This window comes from Cricetulus griseus, chromosome 6 (assembly GCF_003668045.3).
Source record: "Cricetulus griseus strain 17A/GY chromosome 6, alternate assembly CriGri-PICRH-1.0, whole genome shotgun sequence".
NCBI lineage: Eukaryota > Metazoa > Chordata > Mammalia > Rodentia > Cricetidae > Cricetulus > Cricetulus griseus.
Window position 1 is genome coordinate 101,108,513 of NC_048599.1, and position 21,974 is coordinate 101,130,486.

Below are 21,974 nucleotides of genomic sequence, written 5' to 3' on the forward strand. Positions count from 1 at the left end.
ATTTAAACTGCTTATCTGTTCTTGGTTTAATTTTGGTAAGTGATATCTATCCAGAAAATTGTCCATTTGCTTTAGATTTTCAAATTTTGTGGAGTACAGGTTTTCAAAGTATGACCTGAAGATTCTCTGGATTTCCTCAGTGTCTGTTGTTATATCCCCCCTTTCATTTCTGATTTTGTTAATTAGCATGATATCTCTCTCTCTCTCTGCCTTTTGGTTAGTTTGGATAGAGGTTTGTCTATCTTGTTGATCTTCTCAAAGAACCAACTCTTTGTTTCATTGATTCTTTGTAATGTTTTCCTAGTTTCTACTTTAATAATTTCAGCACTCAGTTTGATTATTTTGTGGTGTCTACTTTATGGTGAGTTTGCTTCTTTTTGTTCTAAAGCTTTCAGTTGTTCTGTCAATTCTCTAGTGGGACTATTCCCCGGTTTCTTCATGTGGGCACTTAGTGCTATGAACTTTCCTCTTAACACTGCTTTCAGAGTGTCCCATGAGTTTGGGTATGTTGTGTCTACATTCTCATTAAATTCTAGGAAGTCTTTAATTTCACTTTTTATTTATTCCTCCACCCAGGAATGGTGCAATTGGATGTTATTCAATTTCTATGAGTTTGTAGGTTTTCTGCAATTTGTATTGCTGTTGAATTCTAATCTTAAAGCATGGTGATACAAGGGGTTTCAATTTTTTTGTATCCGTGGAGGTTTGCTATATTGCCAAGTATGTGGTCAATTTTAGAAAAGGTTCCATGTGGCGCTGAGAAGAAGGTATATTCTTTTGTGTTTGGGTGGAATGTTCTATAGATTTCTGTTAATCCCAATTGGGTCATAACTTCTGTTAGATCCTTTGTTTCTTTGTTTAAATTTCTGTCTGGTGGTCCTGTCTAGTGGTGAAAGAGGGGTGTTGAAGTCTCCTACTATGAGTGTGTGTGGTTTTATGTGTGGTTTGAGCTTTAGTAATGTTTCTTTTACAAATGTGGATGCCTTCGTATTTGGGGCATAGATGTTTAGGATTGAGACTTCATCTTGATGGACTTTTCCTGTGATGAGTATGAAATGCCCTTCTTCATCTCTTTTGATTGATTTTAGTTTAAAGTCTAATTTGTTAGATATTAGGATAGCTACACCAGCTTGTTTCTTTGGTCCATTTGATTGGAAAATCTTTTCCCTGCCCTTTACTCTGAGGTAATGCCTGTCTCTGAAGTTGAGGTATGTTTCTTGTATACAGCAGAAGGATGTATTTTGTCTTCGTATCCATTCTGTTAACCTGTACCTTCTTATAGGCAGGTTAACAGCATTGACATTGGGGGATATTAATGTCCATTGATTGTTGGTTATTGTTTGTTTTGGATTTATTGTTGGTGGTGTCATTGTGTGTGAATTTCACCCTCCTGTTTCTTTTCCTATAAAGTTGGATTATCTATTACCTATGTTTTTGTGAGTGTAGTTATCTTCATTGGGTTGGAGTTTTCCCTCTAGGACTTTCTGTAGTGCTGATTTGTGGATATGAATTGATTAAATCTGGTTTTGTCATGGAACATCTTTTCTCCATCTATAGTGACGGAAAGCTTTGCTGGGTATAGTAGTCTGGGTTGGCATCCATGTTCCCTTAGTGTTTGTAGGACATCTATCCAGGACCTTCTGTCTTTCAAAGTTTCCATTGAGAAGGCAGGTGTGATTCTGATAGGTCTGCCTTTATATGTTACTTGACCTTTTTCCTTTGCTGCTCTTAATATTTTCTCTTTATTCTGTAAGTTTGGTGTTTTGATTAGTATGTGGACAGGGGAGTTCTTTTTGTGGTCCGGTCTATTTGGTGTTCTGTAAGCTTCTTATACTTTCATAGGCATATCCTTCTGTAGATTGGGGAAGTTTTCTTCTATGATTCTGTTGAATATGTTTTCTGTACCTTTGAGCTGTATTTCTTCACCTTCTTCTATACCTACTATTCTTAGATTCGGCCTTTTCACAGTGTCCCATATTCTCTGGATATTTTGTGTTAGAGATTTGTTGGACTTGAGATTTTCTTTGGTCGATGACTGTATATCTTCAACAACTGAGATTCTCTCTTCCATCTCTTGTATTCTATTGCTTATACTCACAACCTTAGATCTTGACCATTTATCCAGCCTTTGTATTTCCAGCATCCCCTCATTCTGTTTTCTTTATTGTTTCTATTTCAGCTTTCATGCCTTGAACTGTTTCCAATGCTTCCTTCACTTGTTTGGTTGTGTTTTCTTTAGATTCTTTAAGAGAATTACTTATTTCTTGAATTTTTTGTTTGTTTTTTCTTCTATTTCTTTAAGAGACTTTCTTGTTTCCTCTTTAAGGGTCTCAAACATCTTCAAGAAGTAGATTTTTAGGCCTGTCTCTTCTTCTTTTTCTGTGTTGTGCTTTTCAGATCTTGCTGGTGAAGACTCTAGATTCTCATGGTGTCATATTGGTCTTTCTGTTGAGTGTGTTCTTATTCTTCCTTCTTTCCATCTCTTCTTCCAGTGGGTGCAGGTGGGGTATCTCTATATCCTCTTGTCACCCGGTGGTGTGTGTGGGCCAAGACTTCAATGTCTGCAGATATGGATGGTCTTCCCTCACCTGGTAGTCTCCTCACTCAGGAGAGGTTGGGGCGGCAGAGGGGGAAGGAAGAGTGAGGTATTTCCAGAATCAGGGAGGTCCTTCCTGTCTGGGTGGGTCCACTCTATGCAGGCAGGTTCGCTCTCTGCAGCCACAGGCCCAAAGAGATCCTGGGGTGATGGGGACCTTGGGCAGGAGTAGGGTCAGGGCGGCCGAAGCGGGAGGAAGAGCTATTATCCCCATTTTAAAGGGGACAGATTCAAGGTTCAGAAAAATGAATAACTTATTCAAGGTCATCCCACTGTAATCAATGAGCCAGGATTGAACTAGTCTCTCTCTAGAGCTGATGTTCTACACTAATAGTGAATTCTAAACCTAGCAACCATACAACATTCTCAGTGGACAGTCTGCCCTTTGCTGCAGTAATACCACCAGCAATAAGTGATGTGTGTCAAAAAACAGTTGCACCCAACTAGCAAATCCAAGAGGGTGATCCTCACAGCCCCTTCATGACAAGCTAACCACTTTATATTAATGTCAAATTCCTGGAAAACATGTGCAACTAAAGAAAAATTATCATGGTGCTGCTTTCACATCACTGGGGAGATGCAGCACTTCTTGGGACAGCTGCTGGCCCCACTGCCATAGATTGAAGGCATTTCTGTGGCTCCCTCAGTCCCGGCAGCCTGTATTTCACATTAGAAGACAACCACAGGTGAAAAATCAATGCAAGGCTTCAACCTCTGGAAGGTGAGATGATAAGCCAGAAGAGAATAGGAGGAACCATTTCTCTTCTGTGTCCTCAGTGACTGGGTACAATGATAGACCCTGCACATGGGACACACTGGGGAAAATGTCCTTTTAAGAACCCAGATGCCAACATAGAAAAGAGATAGAGTGCTTCCAGCAGCTGCATCTGGCTCTTTGGCATGCTCTCTGCACTGTGGTACTGATCCTCCCCGATCTGCACTTTCGTGGCTTCGCCTGTTACCTGCTAACTAAATTTTGTCCACTCTGATGACAAGCGGCTTGCAACATATGCAAAGTTACCGCTGCAGCATCTGTCTTAAACTTCTGTGAACCGTTTTAAAGGAATCAATATAAAGACATTTTCAGCTGTAAAGCAGAAAAAGAAAAGAAGAAATTCTCTATCCTGGACCCCTTGCAGCTAATCCTGAGCACATGTACAAGTAATGATTTTGAACTCAGGGGGGAAGTCTGCTTTATCCTAAGTAAGCACTCTTTTCCTGTTCATGAGTGCAGGGTTCAAAGGGTTAATCTGGAGGCTGCACAGCTAGGGAGACCCTAAGTAAATTTAACCTACAAGGAAGCTTTGCTAAAACCCTCACCTTTTGCAGAGCCTTTTTTTGTACGTGGAAAGTAAGACACCTTCCATGGCGTTCATAGGTTTCCTTCCCCACATTTTTATGATATACCTTTCAGCAAAAGCTTTTACAATGATATTAAACATTAACTCTAGATGGGCTAATCCCAAGACACGGCAGCAGCCTTAAGGTTAATAGTCCTTTTAATTAAAGGATAAGTCAGTTATTGAACACAGAAGCTAATCACAAAAGGATTACCAGTGAAAATGAACATAGTCTGTGCAATTAGTCTGATAATTAAGACTTAAGTACTGGACAGAGATCAAAGTGCCTGTAATACGCAATAAAGTTCCAAGAGTGGTAAGGATATTCAAAATGTTAGCTTGTGCTTTATTGCACCTTTCATTTATCATGTACCCATGATAGCAGCAAACACGTTTCCCGATGGATGTCAGCATGGATAACTGCAACAGCTGTTACTACATAAGCCTGGTGTTTCTCACAATATGATTACTCTGTCAACGGTGGCCGTAAAGGTGGCATCTGCATTCATCAAACAGAGTTATCAATAAATGGAAAGCCATACAACAATTAGAGATCTCAAAGGAAGAACAAATCCAAACAGGAAAAAAAAATGCCAACCACACTTTTTAATTACTAAGATTGTTAATCAATAAAATGCCTTCATAACTTTTAATTAAAATTTTATTTGAACTGTATGTTTGGAGAACCCAATTCTTTGTTTTCATTACATTTAACAGTTGCATTAGAGAAACTCCTGGTGGCATCTGTAAGAGACCATCCCCTGGGGAACACTTTGTATCTGTAATTGCATATTCTCACCTACAGAGGGTGTTAAGAATCCTTGTTAAGAATAAGAACAAGGAGCCATCTCACAGTAGCGATTATTACAGAGCAAATTACCAGGTAGAGCAATCCAGGAGCTGTCGAGAAAAGTTAGCAAAAACAAGTGTGAAGAAATCAACCATTCAGCAAATCATCATGGGCCAAAACCAGCTCTGAAGTTAAACCAAAAGCAAAGGGTGTTGGCTTTAGGAATTTTAGACTGTCTCTGTTTATAACAAGTAAAGATTGTAAGAGGTCTTTGGTAAAGGATAAAAAGATGAAATGACAAAGGCAAAATCAATTACTTTAATCATACTAATGACACTCAGGCATAATATGATAAGAATAACTGCTTGTAACTCCCAAGCTGTGTGCTGTATATATTATTGTTACTTTACCTTTAATTTGTGTTGATAAGGGCCTGACTATTTCACATAGCATGTCCCAGAAGTTGGCTGACCAATCCCACACAGAAGCCTCAGTCCCTTCAAGCAGAATGCATGCTTCCCTGTCACACTTTGGAATGGCCCCTTTTTTATTTGTAGGGAGGAAAAAAGTAAATCTTGCATTTCTTCCTCATCTGGCTTTCCACCACACTGTCACCCTCAGTTCCAGCCCGTGGGAACCAACTGCACACACTTTGTATTGCTTCCTTCAGTGCTGAAAGAGCTGGAACATTCTCCATTTGTATTTTGAGGGCTGATAGGTTAAAAAACAGAGTATTTAGAAGTTCATTCTAGGGCCTTCCTTAAACTCACATTGACTTCCTAGATTCCTGCTTGAGTTAAGGGTGTGAATGGTAGTCAGCCGGTCCTCCTGGGGCTCCAGCAAAGGATGCTACTGATGGGGCTCAGGGCATGTAACTCTAACACATGGACCCTGATATTTGGGAGAGCAGATGGAACAGGTCCTTCTGCCCTTCTTTCCTGAAGGAGGACCTAAATGTTCTCTAACTTCCATAAATGGCTCACACAGCCTCTGTTTCATAGATTTTGTATCCAGAAGAAAGGTCTGTCTGTGAAGACACAGGGACAAAAATAAAATCCGAACAAACAGGTCCTGCTAAGTCCTCCAGTGTATTGCCACGAGGTCCTACCTCTTTGCCCAATATCTATGCAGGATTATCCCTTTCCTTGCTGAATTTAGCCTTAAAATACAGCGGTTTCCCTGCTTCTTTGTTTTGTTTCCAAGGGCTCTTGGATCACATAAAACTTGTACTTAATAAATTTGCATGCTTTTCTACTGCTAATCTGTCTTTCATTATACAGGCCAATGCTGTGAACTGGGTGGTGAGTGAAGAAAAGATATTACTTTCTCTCTCCTATACAGAAATCTCTCAAATTCATAGCCCATAGCAGATAGAATGTAGTTCACATGTTTTCCTCCTCTCAAGAAAAGTTAGTGTGTTACCATAAGAACATGGCTTGGGGAATTGGCTAAGGAATGGGTTATATTTCACTGAGTGGTCCCCCTTCCACTTTCTTCAAGTTCTTGGAAAACAATGACTACACCCCTGGGATCAGGGTCATATCTTGGGGAAATGACAGTTCCTCTTACTTAAGTATAATGCATAACAGATGCCAGTAACTATTTCAAATTCCATACAGATATTAATTCATTTTAGCTGCATATAACCCATAGGAACTAACTTTTATTTTCACCTTAAGAGGGAAAGGTATGTCCCCCATGTCACAATGCTGCCAAGCTGAACTATGAACTCACCCTATCAGGCTTCAACATCTACGGCTTCAACTATACTTCTGCTTTAAAAAAAAAAAAAAGCAATTATTGGGTGTCTACTTAGTATCAGTCTTTCATTTGATGTTTTATTTCTGCTTGCATAATTCTGCAGATGGGTTTTACAGATGGAAAAATTAAGACTTAATGAAAGGAAATGAACCTGCTAAAGGTCAACTTAGTAAATAGGCATACCTGAAGTCAGATATAATTCTGTATAGTCTTTAAAAATGTATTATTTCCTATAGTCAGGGTAAAAACTGATGACTGGATTTCCATTCTACCAACATACAATGATGGCTGAGAGTCTGCAAAAGAAAGGTGACAAGGACAAGGAGACTACACGCACGTGCTATATATCATTTCTTTTATTTTGGGTAGAGAAGTACATTTTGGCTCCAAGACAAAAATATTAGCAAGGTTTGGAAGGTTTCCAAGGAGTAAGTTTGTTACTAAATGGTGTTCAATTAGTATAAAGTTTTGTAAAAGGACATTGCATGTTGAGATCTTTGTCTGTAGGGCAGTCTGATATTATATAGGGCAGAGAAGCATAATGACATAAAAGACTACACAGAGAGGTTCTCAGACACACTAAAGTCAGGGTTTTGTCATTCTCCTTCTCACTGATGAATATTGGGTTTGTGACTTCTGTCCTGGAATTTGCTCCTTGATACCAGAATAGGAAATTGGCTTTGGGGAGAGGGAGCTAGGAGAATGAGAAGGGGAGAAGAGGAGAGATGCAGAGACATGAGGGAGCAGAAAGGTTGAATCAGGGGAAGAATAGATGATAACAAGAATGGAGATATCATAATAGAGGGAGACATTTTGGGGTTACAGAGAAATCAGGCACTAGGGAAATGTCTGGAGATCTACAAAGATGACACCAGCTAACAATCTAAGCAACAGAGGAGAGGCTACTTTAAATGCCCTACCCTGATAATGAGATTGATGACTAACTTATATGCCATCCTATAGCCTTCATCCAGCAGCTGGTGGAAGTAGAAGCAGACACCCACAACTAATCACTGAACTGAACTGAAATACAGATTCAGAGAAGGACGAGTGAAGAGCACAGGAGTCCAGACCAGGCTAGTGAAACCCACAGAAACAGCTGAACCTGAACATCGGGGAACTCTTGCTCCCCAGACTGATAGCTGGAATACCAGCATGGGACTGATGCAGACCCCAGGAATATGGGTTTCTGTGAGGAAACCTCGGAAATCTACAGGACCTCCTGTAGAAGTTCAGTACTTATCCCTAGCATAGGTGTGGACTTTGGGAGCCCATTCCATATAGAGGAATACTCCCTGAGCTAAGACACACGGGGGTGGACCTAGGCCCTATCCCAAAGGATACAATAGACACTGATGACACCCTATGGAAGGCCTCACCATCCAGGGGGAGCAGAAAGGATATATGATAGATAGGGTTTTACTTGGGGGGGGGGTGGTAGGGGAGGATGGGTGGAAGAAGGGAACTGGGATTGCCATGTAAATCAATCCTGTTTCTAATTCAAATAAAAAAGTTGAAAAAAAAAAGGAAATTGGCTTTGATTCGACATTCAAGAAGAAAGAAACTTTCAGTTCACAGGTGCTAGCACGTCTAGATAGACTGTTGAGTTTCTTCCCCTCTACTTTACTGTTGAACCAGGAGACAGGAACCTCAGCTTCTCCAAAGACATGAGGCTATCTTTTACTTTCCAGTAAAGATATTTCTCTGTGCCTTTTTGACATTTAGGTTTTTCCTGATTTTCACTCCTATTGTTCTTGGAAGTTACTGGCTTTTTAACCTTACATAGTTAACAGTTCAGGCTTTGCAACCATCCCTCCTACTTCACCAAATAAAGATTTCAAATGTCACAGTAGGACCCATTCTTTCTCCCCATTACTTAGTATGGCCCAGTTTGTTACGTATCAAAGGCATTAATGGAAATGGTACATGGAATGAAATAGTCATGAAAATGTTTAGTATTTTGTTTATACCTATAAACAAAGCACAAGTAATTCCGAGCACTTTGATCCCCTTCATTGAATACAAATGGTAGTCATACTTGAACATCAAAGATGTTTTAAATCTTAAATGATATGTAAACAGCATTGCAGCCCCATCTCTACATTTTGAGGTGATAGAAAATGAACCTGATTGAAATATGAAAGTCGTATTTTTTTTTAAACTTTCATTTTGCAAAGGTTAATTGACAAGCAGTTTGAGCAGAGGGAATGTGCTTCAAGTACGTTTCCAATTACCAGAATATAGACTTGGGAGAATGTGTAAAATATATAAATCTTGAAATGCTAACAGGACTTGCATTTGCTAGATGGAGAGAAAGCAACACATACTTGAAGACATTATGAGTCACTTTATAAAGCTATAACTATCTATATAAAGATAAAATAAATATCTTGACTTTAATTCAGGAATAAAGTCTACAAAATCTTTCCATGGGAACCATCAATGACTCACATGGTAAACTTCTTTTTCTACTAATAAAAAAACTGTGCATGGCTACAGTTGCATGGTTGCATGAAACTCTACATACTCATACATAAACAGAGAAATGCAAATTTGCTGCCAAATAGATTAGCAAAATGCAAGTAGTATGCAATCTGTGGGAGAGTCTATCTTGTTGCAATTTTAAAATTTCTCAATCCATCAGTTAAATGTGGATTCAGGGCACAGACTCATATTTCCTTGTCAAATAAATTATGTCTTACATCAAAGACCACACAGATTCCTACTTAACAAAACAGGAGAATGTCTGAATAGACCATAAATGTGAAATATGCAAGAGAGCAAAATGAGACAGCCGATAAAATAAAAGATTTGTTAGTCAGCTCAAAACCATCTACAAAATGGTACTGCTGACAATCAGAATCGGTGATTAAAGAAATATTCTTTTAAACTGATGCTAATTTTTTTCCATGAGAAATGAGCTGGGGTGATAATGCAAAATGACAACAAATTGCTATGCATAAAAAGTTTGTAATTAGGCAACACAGATGCATATGGGGCTTGCTGCTGTTGTTTGATTATTAAAACATAACACAGAAAAAAAGAAAAAGAAATGTGCTAAGTCTTTAAGAAATAAGCCAGGTACCAAATTATTGCCTAGCTGTAAATCCATGGGTCAATACTATTTGTCATTTCCATTTGGCTTTTTCCACTTTCCAAGTAATTTATAGGAATTAATTCTCATTTATAGTAATATTTCCTAGTCTTTTTTTCCCTAAAAAAAAAAAAACTGTAGTGGAAAATGCAGCTGGTCCTGTGTAACAACCACTATTAAAGATGTTAGTTAATCTAATGATTTGGGTAAATTCAATTATCAGCCTTTATATTAATATCACCCTTTTTAATATTTATTTCTTATATGTGTGTGAGTGTTTTGTCCGCATGTATACATATGTGGCATGTGTGTGCCTAAAACCCATAAAGAGCAGACGAGGATGTAAGATCACATGCACTGGAGTTACAGACAGTTGGAAATCCTGGAACAACAGCCAGTGCTCTTAACCACTGAGCCATCTTTCCAGCCCCCATCAACACTACCTTTACGAGCACTACAATATAAAAATAAAAAAATTAAGTAAATTTTTCTGTAAAATCTCTTTAAATTATATTATTATCTTAAATAAATCAGAAGACAACTCTACAATTAAGCCAGAAACAGCAGGGAAATCTCCTGACCTGGTGTGTAGCCCAGTGTAGGGTCTTACAAAATAGAGGCTCCATACAACTGAGTTAGACCCAATAAAAACTCATGAAGAGTCCTTTGCTGTCCATACTTCAGCATGTGTAATGTTAGTTATCCCAGGCTGACATAACAAAATACCGCACACTGAGCAGTTTACAAAGCAAAATTGTATTTTCTCACAATCCTAGAGGCTGGAGGTCCAAGATTAAAGTACTGGTTTCCCACAGAGCTCCTCTCCTCTGCTCATGGGTGACTCCTCTATGGGGAATCTATGTATGTCTAGACCTTCCATTTTAAAAAAACAGCCAAAATGGATTGGAGTTGCCAGGGAGATGGCTCCGGGGATAAAGCACTTGCCATCAAGCATGAGGACCAGAGTTCTAGTCCCCAGAACCCCCATAACACCCAGGCAGATATGGTAGCTCCCTAAACTCCAGAACTCAGGAGGCAGAGACAGGGTATCCCCAGGGCAAAGTTACTAGTTTTAATTAGATGGTGAGTTCTGGATTCAATAAAGGGCCCTTCTTCAATAAATAAAATGGAGACTGATGGAGGAAAACATCCAATGTCAACTTCAGTCCTCAATATGCATGTTTATATCTGTGCATTCACATATATAACACATGCACAACAACACACATAGGCTCTGTGTGTGTGTGTGTGTGTGTGTGTGTGTGTGTGTGTGTGTGTGTGTGTGTTGGGTGGGGTTGGACTGGGAAGACTCTAAAGACCTTATTTTCACTCAATCACCTCTTTAGAGTTTCTATACCCACATACACATTCTGAGGCTGGGAGTAGGAGGGGTTGAGGGGTGGGGAGAACAGGTCCACTGGGGTTTCAGCTCAGGAGTGTTGAAAAGATGCACAATGTTGGACCTTACAGAGCAGAATCACACTATAGAAGCTGCCCAAGGGATGGGAGTGGTAGCCAAAGTACACCAAAGGTGGGAGCATGAGGAGGAGGGTTGCTGAGGATGGAGTGTCAGGGACTCTCCCACTTTGCCACTGTGATGGTGTTGCTGGGCCCCCCCTTCCCCAAAGGTCTCTGTAGCTCTTCATTTTTCTTCACCAACACCCAAACGTCTTTGCCCCAAGTCAGGCATTACTTGAATTACAGAGAAAATGGCCAGCACGGCACTCTGAAGGGACATTTCATGCCCCCACAGAGAAACTAGTGACCTCAAAAGACACTCTGGTTAATGATGTGAGGGTTGTGGCAACCAGTAGGAAATTGCCTGAACTTGTGCTGCCCAGCCAGGACCCACACTGAACAGATCCCATCATCCATACCCTTTTTCACTTTTGCTCAGTGCTGCTTGCTGTGAAGGGAAGAAAATCAAGTCCTGGTGTGGGGAATGCTGGCTATTCTAAATAAGATGGTAGCGGTGGGGTCAAGGTCAGTAAGAGAATGGGAAAGAGGAGGCCAGGGGGTGCTCTACAATTAGAGACCTGAGGTGACTTAGAACATTTGTGTTAGTCTAAGAAAGATTTTGTTTTATCCTTGTTCCATCCTGTTTTGTTGTACTCTGGGAGACTCTGTGTGTGTGCTCATCAGGAAAGACTCCCCCTTCTTGGAAAAGATAATAGTGTCCAGAAGGACTGGGAATCATTCAGTGGGTTCTGTAATTAGCCACAGCATGAACTTGAAGGAAAGGGAAAAAGCAAACAACCTTTATCTGTTTTTCTCCTTCCCTAGTTACAAGAAAAGGAGGGTTTGCAAATGTGAGTGTCTGTGTAACTCAAGCTCTGGCAGAATGCCTAGCACAGGGCTCTGCACTGTGTTCGATAAATAGATGTTGTCAAGTGACAACACCACTGTGGAGTCACATTTGTTTCTTCAGCCGAATTCACAGTATCTGCATAGTTCCATTGTTCTTCTGGGCTCTTCCCTCCTTAAAATGATGGATTGCCAAGTAATGAGAATGCTTTCACCTTTATCACCACCTATCTCACCTCCCTCAGTTCCCCTTTTATTGCCAGAGCCTCTGTCAGTCTCCCATCGGCTTTCTGGTACCCACTCTGGTCTTAAAATATTGGAAGCTCTTTGATTGTAATCATTGGGGTTTGTCGATTAGAGGAGATATGGATTGTGTTTTAATTGTTCAGAAACAACAGTATCCCGACTAGCATTAGCCATGAAAGCCTCCCCTGAGCAAAGATGACCCAGCTGGTGAAAATTTAAGTGGCAGACTCAGCAATAAAACCAGGGGGTGGCCTAGCAGCTGGGTTATCATCTTCTTTGCCTAACCTTGGGGCCAATCTCCAAATGAACAAGTCTAAGATAATTTAAAAAATAAAAAAGCACCTAGACTAATGTTTTAGCAAATAATTATCAGAAGAGGTAAGCACATCCCTTATCTCTGTATGTAGCACCTGCTATTATGGAGCTGGCTGTGACACAAATCCTCTGCAACCATCAATCAGAACCCAATGTACAGGAAGCCTCTTCAGGAAGAGCCAGAAGCCAATGTTTTTCTCCTCTACACAATCACAGAGTGTTGTGAAAACACTGCAACCAAGTCGGGCACCACACACAAAGTGCAGTGAAGGACTTTGCAGTTCAGGATCAAATCTAATTGGTAAGCTGTGACCTGCACAACTTCAGTTTTCGAAGGACACCTGTGATGTTTATGTCTAAATTAGAAATCTGAGTTCATGATTTCGGCACTTTTCTCTTGAATTTTGCAACAGTTGCAATTTATGTGCTGTTTGGCTTAATTAGCACTGACTTGATCCTCTGGGCTTTCTGGCTAGCTATCCCTGGTGACTGAGGTGCTACTAGACATTTTGAACAAGCAATAACACAATTGACTTCCCCAGGCTTTGTTAAACTGTAAAGATATAAGAAGATTCCATCTGGACCTTGTACCACAAATAGATCAACACCAGTCCCTACAAAGGGTGTGGGGGAGTGAGCTCTAAAACAAGATCTAAGAGATCTGCATTCTAGTGCCTGACTGCCATTTGGAGTTTACTTCATTAGCAAATGAGGGAGGGTCATGATAACAGTGCCACCACTGGGCATCCTTAACAAACAAAATCACCCATAAGAAAATGTTAACTAAGCCTGCCACCCTGCCCATTAGGCTCTCCGTCCTTCCAAACATGCCTCTTTAGATTGAAACTGAGCATGGACACCCTTAGGTCTTCATTTTGTATGTAATAATTGTATTTTGTAGTTGATTCTAAATTAAATACGTGAATGAGGCCTCATCTATCTTATTTATCAAAGCGTTCATATGTTTATAGTTGGAAAGCTGGGGGGGGGGGTGAGGATATGTGGTCCATAAACTATGGGTATTTAGAACTATTTAGTTATTCAGGATGCAACTTTTTATTCTAACACCAGTGAGAGGGCTTATTATTTTTACTCATTAAAAACAATAATCTTTGTATATATAGGATAAAGCAGCATGTAAATAAAATGAAATAAGATTATTGACCATGAATATTTCATACACATCTTAACTTACCCTAACAAAGAAAGATTTGACTCTTTACATGTATTTTGCTAAGAAATTTGAAAGGTAGGTTTTTATTCCCAACAATTTCTCTAAAGACTTTCCAGGATCACCTACAAAGAAAACCATAAATACCCATTCTTCTTCTGAGGTTAAGTTCAAACCTGTATATTCTTGGTTTTTTTAACAATGGAATGAAAAAGAAATGATAGGCTTTGTTTCTAATTCTTCCAGGCCCAGATGATTTCTTAATTTACAATAGGCTAACTGAGAGCATACAGAAACCCAGTATGCTGCTTACTCCAGTAATAAGCCAAGTAACTAATGCTATATTGTCAGCTCAATTTCCTCTGATGAAATGTTCATGTAGGCTTGTCATCTCAGCATTTCAGAAAGAAAGTGCAAGGAGGAAGTGGCTCCCCTCCCTCCAGTTCCATCAACAGTAGCTTCACACTGCTTCCAAAGTACTCCTCACCCTGAAACCCAACAGTGTTCGCTCTGTAAGAGGCTCTGCTTAAGGAAAGGAATAGACCCAGCTCTGTTTGTTATCTCAGTCCTTGACTTGCCTTCTCAAACATGTTCAGTACATCGCATATGAATAAATGACTCCTGGCCAATCCTCTTCTTATATTCACATATTAGTAGAGGGGAATCTGATGGATGTACAATGCCTAATGTCATCCCTACAAATGGTTTGGAGAAGAAGAGTGCGCAAACCTAGATCTTTTTTGTTTTCGTGTTGAGGAAATTTCAGCCAGTAGGTTGAACCTACCAAAATCTATAAGGAAAATGTGTTGAATGTACTTTGCAGCTCATGGTGCCTAATTTATATACTTTTGTTGAAGATATTGCCCTTAATACTATATGTGTAATGAATTATTATCCTAGCCCATGGAAATGTCTGGCATGAAAGCCCAGTGATTCAGAGCATAGTGGATTCAAATTCCAGGTCAGACACCAGCTGTGTGGCCTTGATAAGTTCCTTTGTGTAGTCCTCAGTTTCACCTCTATAAAGTAAACACAATGATATCTACCTCCTTGGAGTTGTAACGATGAAGCCAAGCAATACATATAGAACAAACACTGAGCTCAAGGTCTGCCCCATGGTAAGCAGTGTACCAATAATTTAAACTGCTTTGCAGGAATTGTTTAATCAAGGAGACAAAAACAGATGCTAAAAATATATTTAAATATGCATAAATACATAGCTTTATTTTTAAGCACAATTGAATAGACATGCATGCTTATTTTAACATGTGTAATATATTACACAGAGTTATATATTGAATATACATGTTTTTATATACATATAGATCACAGAGGGGAAATTTGGGGAAAACGTACAACAAAATATTAAGATGATGGCGCTGGAAAGTGAAACTTTGTTTCAATCTATATTCAACTATATTTTCTACAATAAGCATGAATAACAATTTGTGTGAAGCAGATTTGTATTCTTAACATAATTATTGACTCCTACCCATCTGTGTAAAATCTCATTCTTTTGGTGCAAGCCCTAAAATCACTTCATACATGAGCTACTGATGATGTCCAACTTATACCATTTTTCCCAAAACATTGTTTTTAATTCATTCCTTTGCATTTACTTAGTCTATAGAACATTGGCCATGTGATTAACACTGTTCACACTCACCTGAGGAAGAAGGCTATAGGGAGGAAATAGTTAAATGTAGAGACAGAAGATGCCTAGGACTGTTTTAAAACTAACTTTTATCTGGGAAAGCCGGGCCAATGAAACCACAGGGCAAGTAGGAAGTTCCTAGAACTTGTTTTATTCATAACTCACAATAGCCACCAAAATGACTAACATGAGTAATATTCCACTAAAGATAAATTATCATTTTCTAAACAAAGTGAACATGGTTTTACAAAGTATAATTTTACGAAGAAATAACCAAAATCTTATATAAGCTACATGGCAGACCCCACACACACACATACACACACACAATATTCTTTTCTTTTTAACTGAAACTGTCCTTTGGTGCCTACCAGTGAGCTTCAAGTGTGTAATCTCTAATGTAATGTTATACGATTGAGAATCTTTCTCATTATCTCCCCATCATACTCTTCTCTGCACACAAGGGCCCATGAAGCCAGCAGGCAGACACCATAGCTGCAGAGGTCACAGAGGGGGCACAGCAGTGTGTAATACTTAAGCTGGTAGTCAGCATGATATACCTTCAGAATCAGTATAATCACCCTGAATAACTCGGGAACATCATGGTAATATACAACAGACTATCATTTTTCCATGCTTTTCCTTATGTGGCTCTGATGAACATAACTCAACAACAAATGTGTCATAGAACCTTCCAAAAGAGGGGGTATTGTCAGTGGGCCCAAATACATCCATTCTGGCATCAGACAGTGTTTTTCTGATATAAATCTAGATACATTCACAACCATATTTGCTTCATGTATAAAAACAGCTATTCTTAAACAGCAGTGCTTCAGAGGCTAACCGTGCCAAATGTGCCCCTTCTGTTCCTCGGAATGTTTAGTTATAGAAAGGAAGCCTTAGCACATTCAGGCAGAATCCTCTTACACAGAGGCAGCATCGCTCATGATCCTCAGCTGGACGTTGCAGAGAAACCACAGCGACGAAGGCCAGTGGCCAGACATCAACCTGGGAAAGAGTAATTATTTTCCCACCTGCTCTGCTATTCTGTGCAACAGAGGATGAGTTTGCGCTAGAAGCCATAACGTGAAGCAATTGTCATCCTGAGCTGCCCTGATTCTCCTGTCTAACCGCCTGTATAGCGATCAATGGGAGCCCTGCGTGGGCAGTAGCTAATGGCTGCAGAGGTAACTGCCTTCACGCCAAGAGATTAGACAGCAGAGAAGTGTTGAGCCATCTGCTCCTATGGCTAAATCAAAAGAGATTCCCCAACTTCATGAGGCTGGAGTGAACAGAACTCTCTAGAAAAAAAAAATATGTTATATTCTTAGAAATCTCCTGTACGTGTGCAAAACAGTATCCCAACGCTTAAAAAAGTCCTTGAGTGAAAAAGGGACAGGGCACAGAAGACGAGAGGAACAGTAAATAGAAAATAAAGGTAGAAAGGGTGTTTAAAATTCACTATAATCACCATCCCAACCTAGCAAACCTCTCCAGTTTAGTGAATTTCAAGGAGATCTAGAGGCAGAAGCCTATCTAATTCTCATAGTAGGGCCCAGCCTTCGGGCTCTGGGATCAGCCTTCGCCGCCACTCCAAAAGGCTGCTTCACAGTGGAGAGCAGGGAGCTACCGAAGATTTTTGAGTCAAAAATATGACGTTGTCATCTATGTGTCTCAGGAAATCTGACAGCTCCATATGTAAAGTGGATCAAAGGACCAACAACAGCATCAGCTAGAACATCGGAACCAAGGGATTGGCCACCAAAAGAGTAGTGTGAAGAAGGTGCAAGAGGTCAAAGTCATCCTTGTCTACAGGCTCCATGAAGGTGGAGCCTGTAGTGCTGCAGTCTCCAATACCGTGGCTAGTGCATAAGGAGGATGCAGCCATGGTTTACTAAGAAAGTGAACAGAGCCAGTGTGAAAGATAGGAGGCAATCAGAGACTGAAGAGTAAAACGAAGAGAGAGAGCCAAGAAGTGCTGCAAAATCTATGAGTTGCATGAAAGAACATTGTAGAAATTGGTGGTTGGAGCTAAGAGGAAATAGGGTGTTGAGTGGCATCCAGGGTGGACTTGGAAGGAGCTTTCTGGAATTACTGATAAAAAAGTGACTGGTGAGAAGAACACACTGACTTCATCAATGTGTCTAATTTTGATTCCCCTTTTATCCCTTGAGAGAATATATTTTCAAAGAGGTTTAATATAAACTCTAGAATTTGATATTTCGGGTTCTAAAATTTGGAGATTTAATATCTCATGTTATTTCTAAGTCATTTTTATAGTTCTTACGATTCTCTACTCTGAACTCAAATCTAAAAATTATGTATTTTGTAAAAAACAAAAAAGAAAGGAAGGAAGGAAGGAAAGAAGGAAGGAAGAAAAAGAAAGAAGGAAGAGAAAAGTGACTGGTGAACCCCTAGACCAATTGAGAACACCACAGAGCACAGAAATAGAATAGAGGCTGGAGAGCTCAGTGGGGTTATCCCATGGCTAGAGCTGGGTATGTGGGTGCAGGATTTAGGCTCACAGTTTTGCACACTTGAGTGTTTAAAAATGATGAGGGGAAATTTAAGACTTGTGTTCAATGTCAGCGTAAAAACTCAAATGTATACGTACAGTAACAGGAACCAAATTTAGGCTTCCCTGAACGTATCCAAAACTTAACAATCAGAAAAGCTTCTTATAGATAAAACAAACTCTTAAAAATCATCCTGTGGGATTATTTTAGTAGCTGTTTAAATTTGTTATTTCATGTTCAAGAAATATTTTGATTTTGAAGTACATACCAAGTTGGGGGAGGAAGGCATTATAATCTTTTCAGTGCATGAACCAGAGAGCAGATAAGCCCCAGTGCTCCAACCCGTAGAAAAGACAGCACAGAAAGACAGCTTTTCTGCAGAAGCCCCCAGAGAGCAGTCACCACCCACATCTGCTCTTGGTCATGGCAACCTCCTCAGAGGTATCTCACCACCTTTCTGTTCTTTCTATCTACCTGGACTATCAGACAGCCAGATCTTTAAATGGAATGTTCCATATACTGTTGTTAATGTAGAAGATCTTCAAGCCACAGATACCAAGATTCATAGACAGAGCTGAATGTGATCTTAGAGATGAGCTAGCTAAATCCCCTGGAGGGAACTGAGAGACAAGCGCAAGCTCCAGGGACAGCACAACAGTGGGGTTCTCAGCCAGGTCTGCTATTCTCAGCTCTGCTGCTGGAAATGAAGCTGGGTGTGAACATAGGCTTCCCACCTGGAGGACAGCATATGGTCACTCAGCTTGAGGATTTAAAAGGCAATATGGTTGCAAATAAAAAGTGAAATCCGAAGAAGTGGTATCCATGAAAGAGTGGAGGGATGGGTGTGATACTCACAGACACAGGGTAAGGAATCCTACAGTACCCTGGTCCTTCAAAGAGTTGGGGGTAACCACTTTCCCGGAAGCTACATTTTTCTAATGGCATTAGTAGACTGTCATCAGTGAGGCAAGTGCAAGCTTAGGAATAATGGGGACCATAAAGTAAGATCACAAGTATTACCCAAAGCGTATGTTTATTATAAGAAACAATATTGTACCATCTTCAGTAACATATGCACTAATATTGTCACAATACAGAGAAGAACAGCATAGCCCTGGGGCAAGGATAACACAAATTCTTAAAGCATTCTATACAAAATAAAAGAATAGCAATATTAATTTGCTACAAATTGAATTCATAGATGTATGTTGTATAAAGGTTCTTAGCCATCTTTGAATTTTTTTCTGCTTGTTCATTTCGCTACCCTCATCCAGTTTAAAAACTAACCTATAAAGAATAAGACAGACTTTGAAGACCCCCTTTGGAAGGCCTCACACTCCCTTGGGAGCAGAAAGGGTATAGGATAGGTAGGGTGTTAGTTGAAGGGGGTCAGGGGAGGAGGGAAGGGAAAGGGACCTGGGATTGACATATAAAATAATTTTCTTTCTAATTAAAATTTAAAATAAATAAATAAATAAAAACTAACCTATACATTTGCTTGCCTACTATTTACTCAGTAAACATGTAGAGTTTATATATTATATTTGACTGTAGGTCACAAAATTAAATGGAAACTTCAACAAATAATTTTTCTGCTCACAGGAATTCATCTCATTTCAACTTTCATTGTTTCTTTTCCTAAAAGGAATATATTTGCATAGTAGAAACCATTTTCCTTCTGCTGGAGTTCTCTTTTTGAGCAAAATGGAGGTAGAGGGGAGTGAAAGTTTCCCTGACACATCACTGGCATTTCCTACATATCCATCCTCAAACAAAATGAGAATTTATAATCTATCCTTTAGGAATATTTGAACATAATTTGAAAATCCTGGCTTCTAACAGGAATGGTTGATAACATATTTATTTGCTCTGTTCATTGTAAGTTGGACTTCGGCTTTATTCAGTGCTTATGTTCTCAAGTTCGTCTCCCCAGCCTTCCTCTATGCCAGTTGCTTTCGCCACTGAACTAGCCAGTGGATATGTGATATCAGCATATCACACAGCTAGTCGCAACTTCATCTTTAATTTAGTCAGCAGCTAATGTTTTCTGCAATGTTTGCGGAGGAGGAGGAAGAGGAGGAGGAGGAGGAGGAGATAAAAAGCTAGGTCTAGTTTCCTGTAGACCAAATCCCTGGGGAATTCTGTGAACTCTGAGAAGGAGAAAAAGGTTAATTGTTAACAGTTCCATGCATGTGTCACTTACAGCTCACCACTGGATTCTCTCAGGCTAACACCCTTTCAGCGGTAGCATTTAGCACATTGAGACCAGACTGGGTTTTTTTTATTGCAGACTTCAATAAGACATGGGTGAGTTTAAAGAAGGCCATCTTTAAGATTTATCCATGTGTCCTGGAATAAGAGTTCGGTAATTCCTTTAATCCATGTCATCATCTGCCTTGACTTTAGGCTTTGTGTTAGTCACTTAACGTCACACCTTATTTTAACAATTATCTTAACGCATAACCCAAGTAGTGCTAACAAGCTCTCCAGTCTAGCCCTTAAGAAGAGGCACTGCTACATCTATGTCATTCTTTCCAATGTGATCCTATTATCTTGGAAAAATAAACTGTGTGTGTCCAAACTGTTTTCAGTAACTGTCTCTCTAGTTCACCTTTAAAGGCTCTCTGACAACAAACCAAAGGGGCTAATTGAATAAATCATGCTTAAAGTTAATTAATCTTCAAATATTCCTTTAACACTAGTTGAAGCACTGGGCATAAACCTGAAAATGTACAGCAAAATTAATTAAATTAAATTAATAAGCAAGATCAGTTGAAGTAAAAGCTGGGCTTCAAATAGACTTCACAGGTCCCAACTTTCTTCTGGGCACTTTAAAACTGCCTCCGTTAGTGATCTGTGTATGTATCCTTAAATATCACTCACTCTTAGTGAGAATTGCCATTGATTTTTCTACTTCAAATGGCATGACATAAAAGCTTCATTTCTAGAACAGGGTTTGACCAACAGCATTACATTTCTTGAAATTTCACAAAATCTTCTATGTGTATATGTCTCTAGCTACTCATCAAAAGAGATTTGAGTGCCTCACTGCTTGAAAACAATGTGAGTGAGTTTTTACAATGCTGGAAGTAACCTAACAGAATCATTTGATTTTATTTCTCAAGCTTGTCCTCAAACTGGATCTCTGTGTGCGTGATGGGATTCATCTGCATATGAAATAATGGCTATTTCCAGAAGTACTCACTTACTATAATTTCATAACTCTGCATTCTCTTAAAAACTATTAGTCCACTAGTCCTGAAACCGGCCTCTAAATAATAGCTATGAACTTAACATGCTAATTGGTACCCACAGGAACTATTTGGATATTCCAGCAGAGTCTAGAACCTTTCTGGGGATTCAAGTACTCATCACCCTAAAGCATGGAATATCTGCCTTGAAAAAAACCAGTAGAGACAGGACTTTCAGTTTATTGTGTGTATTTATGCTCTTTTGTCTTGTGAAAAATAATATTCTGTATAGAAAGTATCGCACGCTGCTTATAAATAAATGAAAAATACATCTCAGAGAAAGCAGAGAAAACGAAGGGAATGAGAGATTAGCCATGTCAAAGATCATACTTTAAGGATAGAGATATGTATGTACATCTGAATAATTTCTTATTAAGTGTTGTAATGAGAGGTCATATACCTCTTCCTTGGTGTTTCTTATGGGGCAATAAAAAAAAGGAAGGAGGAAGGACAAAATAAAGAGAGAATAAGAGAAAGGAAGGAAGGAGTGTTAGGTTGTCTAAATCTGTGTTTCCAAAACTCAGTGGATCATAGAACTCTTTATTCAAGTGTCTGTGAGCACCGGGAGTATGCTGTTGAGTGTTCAATGAACAGCTCTTAAGACGTGAAGAGGAGCCCGGCATTGGTGGCGCATGCCTTTAATCCCAGCATTCAGGAGGCAGAGGCAGGTGGATCTCTGTGAGTTTGAGGCCAGCCTGGTCTCCAGAGTGAGTGTCAGGATAGGCTCCAAAGCTACACAGAGAAACCCTGTCTCAAAAAAAAAAAAAAAAAAAAAAAAAAAAAGACATGAAGAGGGTATGGTCTGCCACTTTTGGTGCAAATACCCTTCCCATAACCAACATCAAGCTGCCAACAGGTCATTCACTAACTAGTGTGGCTTCCCCTCCTACCAATTCTCTGTCTTGTGCATACCAACTTTTAAAACGAACAATCCAA

General features: G+C 39.6%; 1 non-coding gene across 1 annotated transcript; it reads left to right on the forward strand.

Annotated features, from left to right (window-relative positions):
- The first annotated feature begins 18,838 nt into the window (after nucleotides 1-18,838).
- LOC113835282 lies at nucleotides 18,839-18,948 on the forward strand. Its single transcript, XR_003486358.1, has one exon. It is a non-coding gene; the product is annotated as a U6 spliceosomal RNA (small nuclear RNA).
- The last annotated feature ends 3,026 nt before the right edge of the window (nucleotides 18,949-21,974 follow it).